This window comes from Triticum dicoccoides, chromosome 6A (assembly GCF_002162155.2).
Source record: "Triticum dicoccoides isolate Atlit2015 ecotype Zavitan chromosome 6A, WEW_v2.0, whole genome shotgun sequence".
Lineage (NCBI taxonomy): Eukaryota > Viridiplantae > Streptophyta > Magnoliopsida > Poales > Poaceae > Triticum > Triticum dicoccoides.
The window spans coordinates 469,735,143-469,743,673 of NC_041390.1; the positions used below are offsets into that span (position 1 = coordinate 469,735,143).

An 8,531-nucleotide genomic window follows, 5' to 3' on the forward strand; every position below is an offset into this window, starting at 1 on the left:
CCAAATGGCTTCACCGGGCGATTCTATGCCACATGCTGGGATATCATCAAAGGAGACTTCATGCACGCATTAGACTACTTTTACAGAGGAGATGTACGTGGAATGCAGGCTATCAACAAAGCCTTGACCACTTTACTTCCTAAGAAAGATGGAGCGACCAAACTGTCAGACTTCAGACCCGTCAGCTTAATCCATGGTGCAGTTAAGATCTTTGATAAAGTACTTTCGGTTAGGGCCACCACTAATCTGCCGAAGCTGGTGGGGATACACCAGAGCGCCTTCATACATGGGTGATCGCTCCATGACAACTATATGCTCGTCCAATTTATGGTCAAGAAGTTGTATGCGTTGAAGCAGCCGACTGCACTGATTAAACTCGACATATCGAAAGCCTTCGACATGATCCAATGTGCTTTTATCATGGAGGTATTGAGGAAACTGGACTTTGGACATAGGTGGATGTCCTGCATCGCTGACCTGCTATCTATTGCATCCACCAGAGTACTAATAAACGACATCGCATGTGCGCCAATTGCCAACCGCAGGGACTGCGACAAGGTGGATCCCTCTCTCCCATGCTCTTCATCATGATGATGGAACCACTTCACCGCTTGTTCTCCTTGGCAGACAGAAGAGGAATGATCACGCCTCTCACCAGGCAGGGCTCAAGTCAGTGGGTGCCATTCTTCATGGACGAGGTCGTACTCTTCGTCAAACCGAAGGCCACTGATCTCCACATGTGCAAATAAATCTTTGAGTTGTTCGGTGGAGCATCTGGCCTATGGATTAACATGCCAAAGTCTGTCGCCATGCCAATTAGATGCTCGGATGAACTAACGGAGCGGATCACCGCGATTTTGGGCTGTCGGATTGGATCATTCCCTTGCCGCTATCTCAGCCTGCCGCTGAGCTTGCGACAACTAACTGCAGCTCAACTTCACAATCTGGTCAACCAAGTGGCCGTTAAATTGCCAACATGGAGAGGATCATCACTTCCGATCACCAGCCGGCTCATCCTTGTAAAGTCCGTGCTATGCGCAATCCCGATCCATGCCATGCTAGCCATGAGCCTTTCCCCAAAGACAATCAAGGCCATCATCAAGATATGTAGGGGTTTTCTCTGGTGCAAGAAGGATGAGGCCAATGGTGGACAATGCAAGGTGGCTTGGAAGAGTGTTTGCACGCCCAAATGGGCTGGAGACCTAGGCATATCGGATCTACACTAGCTCAACTTCGCGCTCTAGGCACGCTAGGCATGGTTACGACGTACGGACAACTCACGGCCATGGAGAGGTTTAGAGATCAGGATTTCAAAGGAAGCGCCGATCAATCTTTAGAAAAGCCACAATCATGCATGTGGGAGACAGAAAGGATGCGCTGTTTTGGGAGGACCGATGGCTTCAAGGTTTTAGGGTTCAAGAGTTGGCTCCAAGATTATATGCGAGGATCCCGCAGAGCATTCGGGAGGTCGGCTCAGTCTTTGACGCAATACAAGGTGGATCTTAGGCACTTGAGGTAGGACCGGACATGGATGCGGAGACACTACAGGAATTTTTCCACCTCTGGGACAAGACGGCGACAATCATGCTCACCATGGATACGCGAGACCAGGTCCGATGAGCTTGGGAGGACGACGACAACTACTCGGCGCGATCAGCGTACGCCTCCAAATTTTGGGGCCTTGAGGTGGCTGCGTATGCGGGTATGGCCTGGAAATCCAAGGCCCCGGTGCAGTGCAGGTTCTTCACCGGGCTTGCCTCGCGAAATAGATGTTGGACCTTAGATCACTCGGTGCGGCGCGGCCTTCCTCATCAGCCGGCATGTCCTTTTTGTGACCAAGACATGGAGACGATCAACCACATCTTATTGTCTTGTGTCTTTGTGAGATCAGTGTGGCATATGGTCTTCGAGGCCATATGCAAGCTGCAGTGGATGCCGACACCCGATGAGGAGTTCATACTTTGGTGCAATTCTTGCAAGGCGATCAAAGCCAAGGACAACCACACCATCCTCTCTCTAGGACTGTGGGAACTATGGAAGCATCGAAACGCCATCGTCTTCGATGGAGTGACTCCTTCCGCTACGGCCATGATTGCTAACATGGAGAAAGAAGGTAGAGCGTGGAGTAACGCTGGCCTCCTCAAAGGTGATTTCTCCACCTTCCTCGGAGGCCTAGCTAGGTGGGCTAGAGGGAGTAGCTAGTTACCTATCTAGATGAACCCTCAGGGTGTGGACTCTTGCATGTCATACGCTGTAAGAATGTTCTGTGGATGGGGCTCTTTTCCCCCACTCCTCTCTTTAATATATGACTAGATCGTTCATGGCGCGTGTTGCCGCGCCCATCTATTTTGAATGCTATGTGAAAGTGTTACAAATTTATGTACAAACATAAAGTTCATGTTAGTTTATACAGATAATAATGTGTTAGTACAAAGTAATAGTGTCTCCCATGAAGCTAATAATAGTTGGTCCACAGGCGTGCGAAGGACTATATATCACTACAATATTGTGTTTGATTTCAGTTTTTGTGAGTACAACGTGCAGTTGTAACTATTGATTATGCAATAAATTTGTCACATCAATTGTAGTAGTGTCTCATTGTCCGGGGTAAAATTTTGTCACGTCAATTATAGTAGTGTCTTAATTGTCTGGAGTAAATTTGTTCGCACATTAAGCTATAGCTTAACATAGGTGTTTTTGGTCATTTTAATAAAGAAAGAAAAGATCCTATGGAGGACCAACTGGAGAAAATATGTTTGGATATCAATGTTCTATTGCTTAAATCAACTTTATTTTTTCCTAATGAAGCATGCTTTTTCTCATGTAAGATTACATTTGAGAAATCAGATTCAAGGTCCCTGAATCGTTATGGTGAAAACTTAAATGAAACAAGTGAGCTTTCAGATTAGTGCATGTTCAATTCTACCAAACACTTACGAGTACATCACAGAAGGAAGGGCACGTTCAGAGATTTGTAAAAAATAGCATTGGAACAGCAGAAATAACTTCACATACATGATGTCTTAATAATACTGGGAATATATGATCTGAAACATTACACTCATATTTGGTTAGAGAAAATGCTAAGTATTTGGGGTAAATTACAGAACTTGTAGCCTTTGGGCGACAAAAATATTGAAGGGTTTATTTATTAATATTAGTGCACTCCAAGATGCTATAGTCAATCTTCTTCCTGGAAAACTTCACAAATATCGAAGGCCTTGAGCTTGAAGCTTTATGAAGAGTGCAATGCAAAAGGCCGTTGTCAATCTTGTTCCTGCAAAAAGAAATACGATTTAGGAAGTTCGAAATCATGTGAAAATCGACCACGTGAACTATGTAATAGTATTATGTTGTGCACTTAATTTTTTGGTTTAATATCACACCTCTTGCATCTACAAGGGCTTTCAGTTCTCCAGTCCTGGTATTATCAACGGAACTAATAAAAGTGCTTAGGCAAACTTGCCCTGAATCTAGCACTCCAGTTGGCCAACTCCTCCTGCTCGTTGTGCCTCAGGTCGTAACTAAAATAGCTCCTCCCTGCCAAAAGTAAGGTTGTTATGATGATCTTATGTGATGAACACATGTTACGGGTTCATCCACTTCTTTATGCACACAAATCTGATCACGAACACAGCGGAGAGCACTGAAAAGAACAACGTTGCTATATGCCGTGATGCCTTAACTTGTAAGAAAAATAATGAGATACAGACTGCACTTACTGATCTCTTCCAACGATTTGCTGACATCACTGCCCCCAGACTGAACCAAGTGTATCTTGCCTGAAAATATTACATTTCCCATACATCAAGATCTTAAAAATGGAAACGAACAAAACCAAAAATTCTGCAAATAATGAGAATGTCATGAATTCAGAGATGAAAGCACAATCTACTGGGAATTAGGGGAGTCTAAATTAGCTGCATGAAAGCAACAATAGAGTCCTTGACTCGACAGGCAGCTCCCAGTTGTCTCTCCTTTTATCGAAAAGCCAAAGGAGCTAGTCTGACTCCCAGTAGGTAGGTCTATTTTCTAACTAAGCCGCATTCTGCCTGCAGTGAGGCTAAATCTGCAAGCGCAGCAGCAAACTTTTCTTTTGGTTGTGTAGCTGGAATAGGTCCATTGTACTGTACTATTATTTTGCCTGATTGTTTTGTCTCCAATGGTGAAATCTTTATTGATGGGAACATAACACTGTTCATGCAAATTTGATGGATATTTTTGTTACCCATTGGTGCATCGTATGGAGAAAATAGAAGAGGGATATCAGTTACTACTATTTAGATTTATGTGCAACTGAACACTAAATAACTTATTTTTGCTACCCGTTCGTGCTTGCTATGGAAAAAAATAGAGGTATTTCTCCCCCATTTTATTAGTTGGTGGTTCCATCATTGATAATCGATAAAAGTTCAATTCTGTAAGTTAGAAAGACCCGCACATGAACATCCCTCAAGATAAAGGCTGCATTTACATGGAAGGCGAAAAAACATGAGCAAATTGTTAAGTATTAGCTTGTCAAGAACTGATAGGTTTCAGTTTTAGGCATGGATCTGAGGTATCTCGAATTGGAGTTCCTTGCACCTTGATTCAAATTCTGTTCACAATATTAATCTAGAAAGAAACTCACCTTATACTTGGAATGATGCAACAAAGCCTGCACCGTGTCTTGAAAATCCACACACATACTTCCAAATATCGGTAAGATTATTGGGCTTTGCTCACTTCTGCATAGAAGAAGAACCATGGTGTGGATAACAGATATATGAGTAATCTTCTATGCTGTAAAAACGTGGATGGTAAAACATGAATCGATAAAATGAAATATGGTAGTCCAAGTGAATTAATTACCTGTCGAGAAGCCATTAGAACTATCACCTGAAGAATTTCAGAAAAAAAGATGCGAGAACCAGTTTCCAATATCTGGCCAAAACAATCGACCATCTCCCAGTTTGAACAATACCTGTACAAAATTAGATTGGGAGGATACAATGTAATCATTGGGTGGAAGAAGCAAATCGTACATGGATGATAAAAAATAAAGATAAGAGGGGAACCTAGAAGAGCACCATGCTGATGGATGTTCTGTCACCGGAGTTAGAAGAGTGAGCGTAGAGGAAGCATATATACACATCGGAAGAATGAGAAACAAAGAGCCAGGCATCCATTAATGACAGCAAGGGGCGCACATCATCCACCATGAATGGCTGGAGAGAAACTGAAGAGTGATTACTTCCTTCAAACCCACGGTAGCAGTTTCAAGAGACGACCAGCCGGACGGCGATTCACGGATTGATGAATTGGCCATCTCTGCGCCTCGAATCCGGGCTGGATGGATTCGACGTGGTCGGTCCACCGCACCTTGAATCGGGACAGACTGGATGCATTGGATCCTCTCTGCGCCTCGGATCTGGAGTGGATGGATTCGATGCGGTCGCTCCCGCTGCGCCTCCAATCGGGACTTTTTTTGGAAGCAACCGAATCAGGAGTGGATGGATTGGGGTATGCGGTCGCTCCGCCGCGCCTCGATCGGGATTGGATTAGGGTTTACGGCCACGAGTGGACGGACCTAACACAGTCGCTTGTACGCCTCCCAAGCCCAGTGCCTTCGGCTGCCCGAATGGGAGGGTAATAGAAGCCCATTAAACCCAATTTAACGACAGAGGCCCAAAAAAGTCACGAGAGCAGCGGCCCAGAAGGGTTGGCGCTCAACTGTAGCGAACGAAGCGAACCTACCTGCGATCCAGGGCCAATCCGACGACCGAAAATCGCAAAAAGTGACGATCGGATGGCTGGGAGTGCTGATGACCTGAGAGGGCTGAAAAAGTGCTCGGTTATAATGATTTTAAATACGCACACTCGTGCGCATTCTAGAAAAAGAAGTTATGAAGAAGAATGGGGATCATGGATCAGGTCAACTTGGCCATGCCGGTTGATAGGTCGGGGTCTGTAATCCTGGAACACTTACTTTCTTTACTAGACGAATAGCTAGAAATGCATCCTTCGGTAATGATGGGGATATGTACTAAGGATAGGGTAACAGGCCTAACCTACAGACCTTAGAGCATCTACAGCCAGACCCCTCAAATCCGCCTCATACGCCCGGGCGGGTCGCCCGGTCACTGTCCGGTCACAATTTTTTGACCCAGACAGGCCCCTCAAACGACCCTCAAACGCCAGGACTGGCTGGCACCCCCCATATCCAGCCCAAATATGGGGCGGATATGAGAGCGCCCGGACACGCCTGCCACGTCGGACCTAGCCCACGCTGGCCCACCTGACCCCACATAGAATCCTCCCCATCTGCTCGCCAGACCAAACCCTAGCCACTTCACTCCCCTCCCCTCCACTCCCCTCTGCCACCCAAGCTTGTCTCTGGCTCCTTCCAGTCCTCTCCGGCATGGCGGGCATCAGATCTGAGTCATTCACCTCCAGATCCCGTCAACCCCGAGCTAATCCCGCGGCCTCAAGGAGGAGATGGCAGCCCGGCTTGCGCTTCGCCGTGCCCAGGAGGAGGCCCGTTGACGGCTGCGCTAGGACTCCATCTGTCGGGAATCTATTGCGTCTGCCCAAATAGGGCATGGATCCGGGGCTAGGCCGGCCATAGCTGCCTCACCGGAGGCCGTGCGGTCCGTCTGGCGTCCGAACGCGTTGGCAGACGCGCAACCCCTCGGTGGCGCATCAATATTGGGGACGCACCATCGTCCCACAAGGCCATGGCACGGCGTGCACAGCATGCAACGCATCGGGCACGGGAGGCGGCGGACGTCGGTAAGGCGGAGTCGCATTTTTCGGCGCCCCGTATGGCGCATCGGTCCGGGCGCCGCAACCGCATTGTGGTGGACGTCGGCGGCTCGTCCCCGGATGGATCCATCATCAATCTAACATCCACCGGCACCGTTCAGGTTTCGGTCTCTGATGAGGAAGAGTAGGGCATGGGAGATGGCGGGGCCTTGAGTCCCGTGAGCCAGCTCGTGTCCCATGCCCTACCATACCTTGTTGGCGGCCGGCCCAACACTCCGAGGAGCGTTGAGGGCCGCCGGACATGGCCAGGGCAGAGCCGGGCGAGCAGGAAGCGGAACCGGACGAGCTCCGCGTAGATTAGGTTTCACGTTGCATGTAATAATATGGATTTGAGGTTTCTAATTTGAGGTATCCATATGTAAAATGCGTTTTTTGAGGGGTGGACGGTCTCTGTCCGCGGACACACCCCGACACGTCCACGGGCATTTGAGGGGTCATATTTGCCAAGTCCGGTTGTAGATGCTCTTACCCTAGGACACCTTACTGGGCCCTAGAGCCAGATCAACATCCAGATGCTATGCCACCTGGTGATCCACTCGAAAGCCACCAGTGGTACGTCTCCGACGTATCTATAATTTTTTATCGTTCCATGTTGTTATATTATCATTCTTGGATGTTTAACAATCATTTTACAGCAACTTTATATAATTTTTTGGGACTAACCTATTGACATAGTGCCCAGTGCCAGTTGCAGTTTTTTTGCTTGTTTTTTTACTTCGTAGAAAATCAATACCAAACGGAGTCCAAATGCAGCGAAACTTTTTGGAGATTTTTTCTGGACCAGAAGACACCTGTTGGGCCAAAGAAGTACCAGAGGGGGGCTCCGAGGGGAGCACTAGGCGCGCCCTGGTGGGTTGTGCCCATCCCGGTGGCCTCCCGCGCCGCCTCTTTGCTCTATAAATACCTCAATATTCCAGAAACCCTAGGGGAGTCAACGAAAATCAATTCCAGCCGCCGCAAGTTCCAGAACCACTAGATCCAATCTAGACACCATCACGGAGGGGTTCATCATCCTCATTGGTGCCTCTCTGATGATGCGTGAGTAGTTCGTTGTACACCTACGGGTCCGTAGTTAGTAGCTAGATGGCTTCCTCTCTCTCTTTTGATTCTCAATACAGTGGTCTCTTGGAGATCTATTTGATGCAACTCTTTTTGCGGTGTGTTTGTTGGGATCCGATGAACTTTGAGTTTATGATCAAATCTATGTTTTTATCCATGAAAGTTATTTGAGTCTTTTGATCTCTTATATGCATGATTACTTATAGGCTCGTATTTCTTCTTCGAATCTTTGGTTTAGTTAGGCCAACTAGATCGATTTTTCTTGCCATGGGAAGAGGTGCTTTGTGATGGGTTTGATCTTACGGTGCTTGATCCCAGTGACAGAAGGGGAACCGACACGTATGTATCGTTGCTATTAAGGATAACAAGATGGGGTCTATTTCTACATAAATAGATCTTGTCTACATCATGTCATCGTTCTTATTGCATTACTCTGTTTGTCCATGAACTTAATACACTAGATGCATGCTGGATAGCGGTTGATGTGTGGAGTAATAGTAGTAGATGCGGGCAGGAGTCGGTCTACTAATCTTGGACGTGATGCCTATGTAATGATCATTGCCTGGATATCGTCATGATTATCTAAAGTTCTATCAATTGCCCAACAGTAATTTGTTTACTCGATGCATGCTATTTTTCTCGAGAGAAGCCACTAGTGAAATCTACGG

The 8,531-nt window shown here is 46.8% G+C and overlaps 1 long non-coding RNA gene across 1 annotated transcript; it reads right to left on the minus strand.

Annotated features, from left to right (window-relative positions):
- Positions 1-3,002: 3,002 nt before the first annotated feature.
- Positions 3,003-5,609, minus strand: LOC119317343. Its single transcript, XR_005153585.1, has 6 exons — positions 5,058-5,609; positions 4,852-4,963; positions 4,631-4,727; positions 3,723-3,782; positions 3,387-3,540; positions 3,003-3,277 (listed from the first exon to the last, which is right to left on the minus strand). It is a non-coding gene; the product is annotated as an uncharacterized LOC119317343 (long non-coding RNA).
- Between the last annotated feature and the right edge of the window lie 2,922 nt (positions 5,610-8,531).